A 14,229-nucleotide genomic window follows, 5' to 3' on the forward strand; every position below is an offset into this window, starting at 1 on the left:
GCCTTACCCCCTCCCATTTATCTCACCTACCCTCCCGGCCCACAAGCCTCATTCCCACAAGTTTCTCTGGACTTCCTCCAATGCCAGTCTCACTTACCTTAGATTTGACTTGGAGGTGCCGGTGTTGGACTGGGGTAAACAAAGTTAAGAATCATACAACACCATACATAGTCCAACAGGTTTATTTGGAAGCACTAGCTTTCGGAGCGCTGCTCCTTCATCAGGTGGTTGTGGAGAATAAGATCATAAGACACAGAATTTATAGCCAAATGAGTACATTGTCATGGAGATGTGATGATACATTAAATAAGTTTAGATCAGGTCTTTCATCTTTTACAATGGGATGTATTGGTTTCTGTTCTTTGATATGTAAATCCCAGAACTTCTTCAGAGCTTTTCTAAAAACAGGTTCCATCTCAGCTCAGACAATGCATTAAGTTGTGGGGTCTGCTTCCACCCCAACATTAAGTTATGTGCCCAGAGGAAGAACACTTCATCTTCCACCTCGGGACCCTCTAATCCCACAGCATCGATGTATATTTCACCAGTTTCCTCATCTTCCCTCCCCCTACCTTATCCCAGTTCCAACCTCCCAACTCAGCACTGGCCTCATGACCTGTCCTACCTGTCTATCTTCCTTCCCACCTGTCCACTCCACCCTCCTCTGTGACCTATCACCTTCACCCCCCCTCCATCTACCTATCGTACTCTCAGCTACCTCCCCCCAGCCTTACCCCCTCCTATTTATCTCACCTATCCTCCCGGCCCACAAGCCTCATTCCCGATGAAGGGCTTTTGCCCGAAACGCCAACCTTCCGGCTCCTCAGATGCTGCCTGATCTGCTGTGTTTTTCTGACTCTCGTCTCCACATTTTTATACTCCAACCCCTTTGAAATAATTGCCTAGCCTAGTACCAGCAGTGGCAACTGCTGCATATTTGGACATTTGTGGAATTAAGCCAAACAAATGCTCATAATCATCAATTTTTCATTGTGAAAAGCTGTAGCATGATCAAAATGATTTCAAAAGAAACTGCTTCTCCAGTAGGAAATTGCAAGCAGCTGATGACACCTCATCTTGATCAGCAAAGGGATTTAGAACATTAGCAGGATGCAAGACTTGCCCTTGATCAGCGAATGTACTCAGGAATGAAGAAATGTCCCCACATTCCTTACAAGTTGTATTGTGGCTGTTGTGGTTCTGTTCGCCGAGCTGGAAGTTTTTGTTGCAAACGTTTCGTCCCCTGGCTAGGCGACATCATCAGTGCTTGGGAGCCTCCTGTGAAGCGCTTCTTTGATGTTTCCTCCGGTGTTTATAGTGGTCTGTCCCTGCCGCTTCCGGTTGTCAGTTTCAGCTGTCCGCTGTAGTGGTTGGTATATTGGGTCCAGGTTGATGTGTTTGTTGATGGAGTTTGTGGATGAATGCCATGCCTCTAGGAATTCCCTGGCTGTTCTCTGTCTGGCTTGCCCTATGATAGTAGTGTTGTCCCAGTCGAATTCATGTTGCTTGTTGTCTGCGTGTGTGGCTACTAAGGATAGCTGGTCGTGTCGTTAGCTGTCTTCCTGTTTGTCCTATATAGTGTTTTGTGCAGCCCTTGCATGGTATTTTGTACACTACATTAGTTTTGCTCATATTGGGTATCGGGTCCTTCGTTCTGGTGAGTTGTTGTCTGAGTGTGTGCCGTTATGAGTCCTAGGGGTCACAGTAGTCTGGCTGTCAGTTCTGAGATGCTCCTGATGTATGGTAGTATGGCTAGTCCTTTTGGTTGTGGTATGTCCTCGTTCCGTGAGCAAAACTAATGTAGTGTACAAAATACCATACAAGGACTGCACAAAACACTATATAGGACAAACAGGAAGACAGCTAACAATCCGCATACATGTACATCAACTAGCCACGAAACGACACGACCAGCTATCCTTAGTAGCCACACACGCAGACAACAAGCAACATGAATTCGACTGGGACAACACTACTATCATAGGGCAAGCCAGACAGAGAACAGCCAGGGAATTCCTAGAGGCATGGCATTCATCCACAAACTCCATCAACAAACACATCGACCTGGACCCAATATACCAACCACTACAGCGGACAGCTGAAACTGACAACCGGAAGCGGCAGGGACAGACCACTATAAACACCGGAGGAAACATCAAAGAAGTGCTTCGCAGGACGCTCCCAAGCACTGATGATGTCGCCTAGCCAGGGGACGAAACATTTGCAACAAAAACTTCCAGCTCGGCGAACAGAACCACAACAACGAGCACCCGAGCTACAAATCTTCGCACAAACTTTGTATTGTGGCCTCTGACAGTAGGTGGCGATGGTAGTGGGCGTACAGCAAAGCAGGGATACTGATCAGTCCCTCAGGGCCCATTCCTGGGTAGTCTTTGGCAAGTTGAAGGAGCAGAACTAGATTGCATTAGGCAAGACAAAAAACTAAATAAGGAGCAGAAGGCCAGGATTTGCGAGAAGAGGGACCTTCCAAATGATGACTACAGATGTAGGAAGGGGAATTAAAGCAGACAGGTTGGATGCTTAGTGAGTGGGACATCAGCAACCCTCTACTGGAGAGGCACCTGTACAGAGAGAGCAAGAGAGAGGGGGATGTGGGGAATTGGGGCTTTAGCCAGGTCTTGGGGACAGAGCTCCATTAGACATTGGGAAGCTAGGGACAGAGGATGGTAAAGGGCAAAGCCATCCTAATGGTGATTGAGAGCTGGGGAGTAGCAGCGAAGCCCACAAACAGCTGCAGGAGACCAAAAGGTGGGCTATCTGAGTTAACCGAGATGAAAAATGAATAGTAATACTTGGAAATGAACATACTAACCATATTGGACCTCCAGTAAGCAAGATGGCTTGGACAAGTATGTCATTCACAAGTTTTAGGAGTTTCTTTTTAATTGGGCAACCCTTAAGTTTTGAGTGGCCATGAGGAGGAAACATTGTGTCTGGAAGACAATGTAAATGGTGTTATGCAGTCATGGGAAATTCACTACAGGATCTCCACCAACTGAACACTGCCACTCAGCTGATTGAGGATCAGTGATAAGCTCTACAAATTGGGGACCTGGAATATTGGGTGAATATTCCTCTCCGTTACGCTTTTCCTTTAATCTCTGTAAAGATTTGTTGTTAATAGAATAAAGAATTCCCGATGAATTACAAAAATGGGAATTACTGGAGAAACTCAGTAGGTCTGGCAGCACCAATGGAAGGAAAAGCAGGGATAATATTTCCAGTTCAGTGATGCTTCACAATCTTTGTGTTATCTTTGTGTGGAAAGCACCTGTACACAGTGACAGCAAGTAACCTCAGAGACTGGCATCTGGTTGATCCTTACTTACAGACAGAGATAAGTGCTTAATGGAAATAAGTTCTAAGGATTGAATTTCAGAGATCAAAGATGCCCAGGGACAAACAGAACTGCTTGAAGCTGTGAATATTTAAACACAGGAGAGGAGTCAGATAATGAACAACTTCAAAAAATGTTGATGATGGGTCAAACCTTCGCAGGCTGCAGAACTGTCAGGGAGAGAAGTAGTACCATGTTGAGAGTCTCACAGTTTCTCACTCCTATAATTAAAGATTAATTTTGATGCATGATTAAATCTTATCTGAAAATAAATTGGGTATGGTTCCAAATGAAAATGTCAGAGAGAAATATCAGTCCAGTTTAATGGCTGGGATTTTACACTCAGCCCCAGGGTAGGATGATATCAAACATGGCATGCCAATTGCCTGCTTGCCCACCCAGGTATTTTGATGCAGTCGGGTAAACTGTGGCTGCCTCACTCCTCTGTGGCTCACAGAATTGTAATGGCATCGAAGGATGTCATTCAGTTCTATTCTATTCTCACCCACTCTTCAAGCAAGCAAGATTACCCAGTACCAATCTCCTGTTCTCGTTTCCCCATACTGTTGCATGTTATCTCTATCCAAATGATCATCCAATGCCTTGAATGCTTCAATTGAACCTGACTGCACCACGTTTCAAGACAATGCACTCCATACACAGTGTGATTTTATAGACAATAGACAATAGGTGCAGGAGTAGGCCATTCTGCCCTTCGAGCCTGCACCGCCATTCAACATGATCATGGCTGATCATCCTTAATCAGTATCCTGTTCCTGCCTTATCTCCATAACCCTTGATTCCACTATCTTTGAGAGCTCTATCCAACCCTTTCTTAAATGAATCCAGAGACTGGGCCTCCACTGCCATCTGGGGCAGAGCATTCCACACAGCCACCACTCTCTGGGTGAAGACGTTTCTCCTCATCTCTGTCCTAAATGGTCTACCCCGTATTTTTAAGCTGTGTCCTCTGGTTCGGCACTCACCCATCAGCAGAAACATGTTTCCTGTTGCCAGAGTGTCCAACCCTTTCATAGTCTTATACTATTTTGCTCGTTCTTGATGTTATATTGTGATAGGGGTTTTACACGGAGGATGGTACGCAAATGGATGAGCTGCCAGCGGAAGTTGAGGCGGGTACATTAACAACATTTAAAAGGCATTTGGACAAATACATGGATAGGAAAGGTTTAGAAGGTTATGGAGAAAATGAGGACTGCAGATGCTGGAGATTAGAATCGATGATGGCCTTGTGCCTGAAATGTCGACTCTCCTGCTCCTCGGATGCTGCCTGACCTGCCATGACTTTCCAATGTCACACTTTTCAACTTAGAAGGTTATAGGCGAGGTGCAGGGAAATGGTGTTAGTGTGGGTGGACATTTTGGTCAGCATGGACCAGTTTGGGCCAAAGGGCCTGTCTCTGCGCTGTAAGACTAGATGATTTCACGTAGTTTCTTAAATAAATAATACAGTTTTGCAAATAGGGGCCTTGAGTTGTCTTCTTATTAATGATAAGAATGTGTTATTTGCAAAGTCCCCTTAAATATGACAGAACATTTGGGGGCAGGAGCATTGTCGAATAAGATTTGATGCTGAGCTGTTGAAGCTTGGTCAGACAGGTAGGTTTCAAGGAGGGTCTTAAAGGAGGAAAAAGGGGTCGCGAGACAAAGAGGTATCAGGAGGCAATTCCAGAATATGGGAGTTGAAGGCACGACCACGAAAATGGTGGAATAAATAAAATCAAAAAGCTCAAGCAGCCAGAATTAAAATGAATACAGGTATTTTAGAGGGTTGTGGGGAGGCAGAAGGTTAGAGAGATAGGGGAATCTGAAGCACAAAGCAACTTGGAATTTCACGTTGAGGATTCTCTCAGGTTAACATGCAGGTTCAGTCAGCCGTTAAGAAGGCAAATGCAATGTTAGCATTAATTTCAAGAGGATTAGATTGCAAGAACAAAAATGTTCTGCTGAGGGAATATAAGACTCTGCTCATACTATATTTGATATATTGTGTGTTGTTTTGGACACTATATATCAAGAAAAATGTGTTGGCATTGGATGGGATTCAGAATAATGATTCCATGGATGAAGGGCTTGTCATGTCAGGAACGGTTGAGGACTCTGGGTCAGTACTCAGTGGAATTTAGAAGGATGAGAGGAATCTGATGGGAACTTACAGAATACTGAGAGGCCTGGATACAGTGGATGTGGAGAAGATGTTTCCACTAGTAGGAGAGACAAGGACCTGAGGCACAGCCTCAGAGTGAAGGGATGGCCCTTTAGAACAGAATTTAGGAGGAATATCATCAGCCATGGTTGAAAAACATATCAGCCATGATTGAATGACAGAACAGACTTGATGGGCTGAATAATCTAATCCTGCTCCTTTGTATTAGGGTCTTGTAAGCTTATGGAAGAGGCATGGCCATTGGGTGATTTGAAAAACAATGATGAGAATTTCGAAAACCGAACTATTGTTTGGATGGGAACCAAAAGTTCACAGCGGTTACAGGGAAAGGGCAGGAAGGTGAACGGGAAGAATAAGCACAGTCACTCAGTGGTTAGCACTGCTGCCTCACAGCACCAGGGATCCAGGTTTGATTCCACCCTTGGGTGACAGTCTGTGTGAAGTTTGCACATTCTCCCTGTGTCTGTGGGAATTTCTTCCCAGTCCTCTGGTTGTGAACTGATTTGGAACAATTGCTCGGAATACATACCTTATTCTGTGGACTGAATGGAAAACATTGGACTATTTGGAGGAGACTATTTGATGGTTTGCCAGGCAATCCTGGCCAAACTGAGTTTCTCTGTCAAATACCTAGGGGAGGGCAGAATGTTAAGAAGAACTGATCACCAGAGAGCAGGTTATTACTGAGCAGGTAGTACTGTTGATGTCACCTTCTGTCACATGACTGATGATCAAGAGTAGCCTAGTGGGACAGGAATTGGCCAGATTAGATTTGTCCCTTTTATTGTGTGTACGGGACATAGCTAGGCAATTTTCCATATTGTCATCTGTTGTTATTGGAGTGGAAGAGTTTGATCAGGGGTATGGCAAGTTCTGGAGTACACGTGTTCAGCACGATTGCTGGAATGTTGTCAGGGCCCATAACATTTGCGGTATTCAGGGCTTCTAACCATCTCTTGATATCATGATTAAATAGAATTGGCTGGTGACTGGCATATGTGGTGCTGGGAACCTCTGGAGGAGGTCGAGATGGACCATCCACTGGGCACTTCAGCCTTATCTTCTGCACTGATGTGCTGGACTCTTCCATCATTGAGGATGGGGATAGTTGTGGAGCTTCTTACTCCAGTTACCCACCACCATGATGGTTGCAAACATGAAGATATTGTCTTATAAGGAAAGGCTAAGCAGGTTAACTAATCTCTTTGTGGAAAAGGATGAAAGATTCACATTGAAATACATAGGATTCTTAAGGGGTTTGACAGGTTAAATGCTGAGAGGACTTTTTTTCCCCTCGTGGGAAAGTCTAGCAGCAGAGGGCATCGTGTCAGAATTAAGGGGCACCCACTTAAGACTGAGATAAGGAGGAATCTCTTTTCAGAGAGTTGTGAAGCTTTGGGACTCCTTGCCACAGAGAGCTATAGGGAAGAGTCCTTGTGTATATCTAAGGCTGAGAGAGAGAGATTCTTGATCAGTCGGGGAATCGATGGTTACAGGGAAAGGGCAGAATGATGAACCTGAAGAATAGGCATGGTGGTTTAGTGGTCAGCACTGCTACCTCAGTGCAAGGTACTGGGTTCGATTCCACCCTCAGGAGAAGTTTGCACATTCTTCCTGTATCTGCAGGGATTTCTGCCAGGTACTCTGGTTTAGGATGGATTGGCCATGCTAAATTGTCCCCGTAATGTGCAGGCTATGTGGATTAGCCTTGGGCAATGCAAGGTTTTGGGTTGCTTTTCGGAGGGTTGGGTGTAAATTTAATGGGCTGAATGGACTGCTCCCACATTACAGGGATTTGATGAATGTCTGACCAGCCATGATCCTATTGAAGGTGGAGCAGGTTTGAGGTACTGAATGGTCAACTCCTGTTCCTATTCCCTTTCGTCTCATGTTCAATTATGGCTGGAAGTGGCAGGCCTGCAGAGCTTAGATCTGATCTATTGACTATGGAATCTTACTGGCTGCTAATGCTGTTTTGCATACAAGTAGCCCTGTGCTTCACCAGGTCAACACCTGATGTTTAAGTATGCTTGGTGCTGTCCCTGTTATGTCCCCTTGCACTTCTCATAATATTATTTATGATAAATGGAATATTTCTGAGTCCACTCAAGGAGGCAAGTGAAACAATTCTGCACAGTAGATATTAATGGAAATGACTGACCATTTTACTGTTTGAGTTCATGCATCTACACTAATGGTGTGACTGGTGCCATAGTGAGGCTTGAATATTAACCCCTTCTTTCTCTCACACCGTGGATAACGATCCCAGTGAGAGTCTGTGTCTCACCCTTACAGACTTTTTTCAGTGTTAAGCTATTTAGGATGCAGCTACTTTGCAATAAACATATTTTTTCTTGCCTGTCTTTTAAAATTCTTCTGTCAATTTATTTGAAATAATTTGTAAAGAAATGTGTTATAATATTTGGAGGTTGATCATTAGACTTTTTGCAATTTTCTGGAGAATTAAACAATCAATTAATTTTATGTTCTGTGCAAATAGTGTGAGTTATAAATTTTAACAACGTGATGATAATTGAAGATTAATTTGTATTTGGATAAGTCTCCACTGATAGTCTCATTCACATATTAAGTCAGGTTTTGCTCTCGTTCAACTGTGTGTAAATGGAAACTCGAGCAAACATTGCAGAATGAAATGTCTACCCAAGTGTTATTACAAAGCCGTATGGAGAATAAGAATAAGATGACTAATTCCAAAGTATTGATTGCATCAGGAAAAAAATAATATTTCATGATTCAAGGCTTGTGCAATGCAGATGAATATTATATTTTCAGTGAGATGTGAAATTGAAAAACAGACAAACTCTGACACTCGGCAAAAAGCACACAATCAAAGTTTCTGCTGAGCATCGGAACCATATTGAACACAAACCTAATTTAATTCCTCAGAAAACAGCCGTCAAAATATTCTTCTCCGAAGGCATTATGTTAACATTGGTAAGATTGTTGCTTAGCTACCAGATTGCAACTTATTCACAGTATTTTCAAATGTATTCTATTTCAGCTAAAACAGTGAGGTTTTAAATTTAAATAGGAGTTTTAAAAGCTATTGTCACTAGACAGAAAAACAGTTTTGCAATTTTTATCGTGACTCTTCTGATCCTTTAAAAAAAATCTTTATTAAACTTCAAAAATTCAACTTTTAGACTATTTCTGATTGATTCAACACTTGGTTATATTTAAAACAAGCAAGTAACTTGTTCAGAGTTGTTAATACACACCTCTGTAGAGGATAGGATTTGAACCAGGGTCCCTACAACTGGTCAATAGTCATTTCAATATCTCCTTGATGTCCCAGTTGTGCACTCTCCCTAGTTGAATTAGTTGTGGATCAGGAACAAAAAATAGAATTAACCAGCAAAGGCATGGACTCATAAAGCCCACCATATTTATGCTGACCAACCAGAGTAATCCCATTTACCTGCACTAGGGCCATAGTCTACAATACTGTGGCATTTTAAGTGCTCACCCAGATGGTTCTCCAATGTTGTAAGAGTATTTGCCTCCACCAGCCTCACCTGCCTCCACCAGCCTCCCTCTGGGTGAAAAATACTTTTACTCAGATCTCCTGTAAACCACTTAATCCTCACCTGAAACCTTTGCCTTATGGTCTTAGGCACATCTGGCATGGGAAAACAATTCCCATGATCTACCCTGCCTTTGTCTCTCATAATTTTGTACCCCTCAATCAGGGTCCCCCTTCCCTTGCACCCCCACCCCCCACCCCCTTCCCCACCCCTGGCCAGTCTTCTCTGCTCCAAGGAAAACAAACCCAGTCTATCCAGTCTCGCCTCTTAACCAAGACTCTCCACCTCAGTGAACATCCTGGTGAATCTCCTCTGCACCCTCTCCAGAACAATCACACCTTTCCAATAGTGTGATGATCAGAACTGCACATGGTATTCCATCTGTGGCCTAACTAATGTTTTATAGCGTTGCAACAAGACTTCCCTGCTCCTATATTCTATGATGAGGAGGTGCCGTTATTGAACTGAGATGGACAAAGTTAAAAGTCACACAACACCACTTTATAGTCCAACTTTCAGAGTGTTGCTCATTCATTATCAAGTTCTGGGATTTACATATTAATGAACCGAAACCTGCAACCCATTCTAAAAGATGAAAGACTTAACAGCAATCTCGGTTTGTTTCAATATATCGTTTCAGCTGCATGACACTGTGATCTTTTGCTATAATATCTGTGTCTTATGATTCTACTCCACAACCACCTGATGAAGGAACAGGATTTTTAACCTATATTCTAGGCCCAGCTAATGAAGACAAACATTCAGTATGCCTCCTTCACCACCCTGTCTACCTGTGCTGACACCATCAGATATCCATAGACTTATAAACCAAGGTCCCTTTGTTCCTCAGGATTCCCTAGCAACCCACTGTTCATTGTGTATGTCCTTCCCTTGTTAGACCTCCAAAAATGCATCACCTCGCACTTATCAGCATTAAATTCCCCCTGCCATTGCTCTGCCCAATTTGCCAGCTGATCAATATCAGACTGGAACCTAAGACCACCCTCTTCAGTTACAACATCAATTTTCATGTCATCGGCAAATCTTACAAATTATACCTTCTACATTCACATTCAAGTCGCTATTCTCAAGAATGTGATTACAGCTGTCGCGTGAAAAAGGATAGGCTCCCTTGTCTTTGAGAATGAGAGCTATTGATTAAAAGTAGTGCGTCACCCATTTAAAGCGGAAATGAGGAGAATTTCTCACAGAGGATTATGATTCTTTGGCACAAAAACAGGAATTGAGGAAAGTCTCAGCAGGTCTGGCAGTATCTGTGAAGAGAAATCACAGAATCCCGACAGTGTGGAACCAGGCCATTTGGCCCATCAAGTCCACACTGACCCTCTAAGGAGTATCCCACCCATACCCATTCCCCAGACTAATGCGCCTAACCTGCACATCTCTGAACACTATGGGCAATTTGGCTCAGCCAATTCACCACACCTGCATATCTTTAGACTGTGGGAGGACACTGCAAACTCTACATAGACAGTCACTCATGGCTGGAATCGAACCCAGGTCTCTGGTGCTGTGAACCAGCAGGGTTAACCACTTGCCACTCCAAATTAGATTGAGTTTTTTATGTCCAGTGACCTTTCCTCAGAACTGGACTCAAAGTGTTAATTCTGATTTCTCTCCACAGATGCTGCCAGGCCTGCTGAGATCTTCACAACAATTTCTATTTTTGTTTCAGATTTCCAACATTAAGAAATTCATAAAGTCATAGAGATGTACAGCATGGAAACAGACCCTTCAGTCCAATCCGTCCATGCCGACCAGATATCCCAAACCAATCTAGAACCACTTGCCAGCACCTGGCCCATATTCCTCCAAACCCTTCCTATTCATATACCCATCCAAATGCCTCTTAAATGTTGCAATGGTACCAGCCTCCACCACATCCTCTGGCAGCTCATTCCATACACGTACCATCCTCTGCGTGAAAAAGTTGCTCCTTAGATCTCTTTTATATCTTTCCCCTCTCACCCTAAACCTATGCCCTCTAGTTCTGGACTCCCTGACCCCAGGGAAAAGACTTTGCCTATTTATCCTATCCATGCCCCTCATAATTTTGTAAACCTCTATAAGGTGACCCCTAGCCTCTGACGCTCCAGGGACAACAGCCCCAGCCTGTTCAGCCTCTCCCTATAGCTCAAATCCTCCAACCCTGGTAACATCCTTGTAAATCTTTTCTGAACCCTTTCAAGTTTCACAACATCTTTCTGATAGGAAGGAGACCAAAATTGCAAGCAATATTCCAACAGTGGCCTAACCAATGTCCTGTACAGCCGCAACATGACCTCCCAACTCCTGTACTCAATACTTGGACCAATAAAGGAAAGCATACCAAACACCTTCTTCACTATCCTATCTACCTGTGACTCCACTTTCAGGGAGCTATGAACCTGCACTCCAAGGTCTCTTTGTTTGGCAACACTCCCTAGGACCTTACCATTAAGTGTATAAGTCCTGCTAAGATTTGCTTTCCCAAAATGCAGCACCTCGCATTTATCTGAATTAAACTCCTTCTGCCAATTCTCAGCCCATTGGCCCATCTGCTCCAGATCCTGTTATAATCTGAGGTAACCCTCTTCGCTGTCTATTACACCTCCAATTTTGGTGTCATCTACAAACTTACTAACTGTACCTCTTATGCTCGCATCCAAATCATTTATGTAAATGACAAAAAGTAAAGGGCCCAGCACCAATCCTTGTGGCACTCCACTGGTCACAGGCCTCCAGTCTGAAAAACATCCCTCCACCACACCCTCTATCTTCTACCTTCGAGCCAGTTCTGTATCCAAATGGCTATTTCTCCCTGTATTCCATGAAATCTAACCTTGCTAATCAGTCTCCCATGAGGAACCTTGTCGAACGCCTTACCGAAGTCCATATACTGCTCTGCCCTCATCAATCTTCTTTGTTACTTCATCAAAAAACTCAATCAAGTTTGTGAGACATGACTTCCCACGCACAAAGCCATGTTGACTATCCCGAATCAATCCTTGCCTTTCCAAATACATGTACATCCTGTCCCTCAGGATTCCCTCCATCAACTTGCCCACCACTAAGGTCAGGCTCACTGGTCTATAGTTCCCTGGCTTGTCCTTACCACCCTTCTTAAACAGTGGCACCACGTTTGCCAGCCTCCAGTCTTCTGGCACCTCACCTGTGACTATCGATGATACAAATATCTCAGCAAGAGGCCCAGCAATCACTTCTCTAGCTTCCCACAGAGTTCTCGGGTACACCTGATCAGGTCCTGGGGACTTATCCACCTTTAACCGTTTCAAGACATCCAGCACTTCCTCTTCTGTAATCTGGACATTTTGCAAGATGTCACCATCTATTTCCCAACAGTCTATATCTTCCATATCCTTTTCCACAGTAAATACTGATGCAAAATATTCATTTAGTATCTCCCCCATTTTCTGTGGCTCCACACAAAGGCTGCCTTGCTGATCTTTGTGGGGCCCTATTCTCTCCCTAGTTACCCTTTTGTCCTTAATATATTTGTAAAACCCCTTTGGATTACTTAACTCTTAATTGCCTGTTGGTCAAGTAAGGATCACCAATAAATGTTGACATAACCAGTGATATCTACATTGCATAAAATACATTATAATTAAAAAACCTGCCTCAGTTAAACTCGTTTACCTGCCTCCACACCTGTTTTCTACTGTATCTTCTCTGGGTGATAGGTGGCTGAGTCATTAATTGATGCCCACTGCATTGCAATGAGCACAGGGGGATCACTTACACTCTTAGAGCAATGAAGAGGTCACTTGGTTCAAGATGAAGAGCTCCAAATAGCCCCACTCCTTACGCTGCAAACATTTCCTCTTCAATAATTTTTCCTTATTTTTGTCATGATTCTTTGGAGTTCACTTCCTCAAAAACTGGCAGGAGGAGACTCTTTGTATATATTTAAGACAGAGATAGATAGGATATCTCACAGCAAGGAAATGAAAAGTTATTGAGAGTAAGCAGGAACGTGGTATTATCAGATCAGTTATGATAGTATTGAATGGCAGGGTGGGCTCAAAGGGCCGAGTGGCCTTCTCTTGCTCCCAATTCTTATGTTTCAGTGAGTTCAAAATGAATATAAACATTTTATAAGATGCTATAACTCTGAGGGAAGAAGTGACAAGAAATCAAGCTTGGCTTAATGGTAGAGTTCTGGGGAGTCTTGAATACAGAGACCTTGGAGTGCAGGTTTATAGCTCCTTGAAAGTGGCGTCACAGGTAGATAGGATAGTGAAGTAGGTGTTTGGTATGCTTTTCCTTATTGGTCAGAGCACTGAGTACAAGAGTTGGGGGTCATGTTGCAGCTGTACTAGACATTGTTTCGGAATGTTTTGGAATATTGTGTGCAGTTCTGGTCACCCTTTTATAGGAAGATGTTCTGCAACTTGAAAGGGTTCTGAAAAGATTTATAAGGATGTTGCCACGGTTGGAGGTTTGGAGTGATAGGGAGAGGGTGAATAGGCTGGGACTGTTTTCCCTGGAGCATCAGAGACTGAAGGTGACCTTATAGAGATTTATAAAATCATGAGAGGCATGGATAGGGTAAATAGACAAGGTCTTTTTCCTGGGGTGGGAGAGTCCAGAACTATAGGGCATAGGTTTAGGGTGAGAGGGGAAAGATATAAAAGGGACCTAAGGGGCAACATTTCATACAGACGGTGGTGCGCATATATAATTAGCTGCCAGAGGAAGTGGTAGAGGCTGGTACAATTGCAACATTTAAAAGGCATCTGGATGGGTATGTGAATAGGAAGGGTTTAGAAGGATATGGGCCTGGTGCTGGCAAATGGGACTAGATTAAGTTAGGATATCTGGTTGGCATGGACAAGTTGGACCGAAGGATGTGCTTCCATGCTGTACATCTCTGATTCTATGATACCGTACCAAGGTGTAAATATATTATTTAATTAACTAATTGGTGGGTTTTTTTCTCTCTCATATACAACTATTCACAATAAATATCCACTAGATCTGTAATTCACTCAAAAATAATATACTTATTGGAAACAAACTTTTCCGATTCATGATTTGGAGATGCTGGTGTTAGACTGGGGTGGACAAAGTTAAAAATCACACAACACTAGGTTATAGTCCAACAGGCTTAATTG

Source organism: Chiloscyllium plagiosum, unplaced genomic scaffold, assembly GCF_037043375.1.
Source record: "Chiloscyllium plagiosum isolate Xiang-an unplaced genomic scaffold, Cpla_swu_hap1 HiC_scaffold_11, whole genome shotgun sequence".
NCBI classification, from domain to species: Eukaryota; Metazoa; Chordata; class Chondrichthyes; order Orectolobiformes; family Hemiscylliidae; genus Chiloscyllium; species Chiloscyllium plagiosum.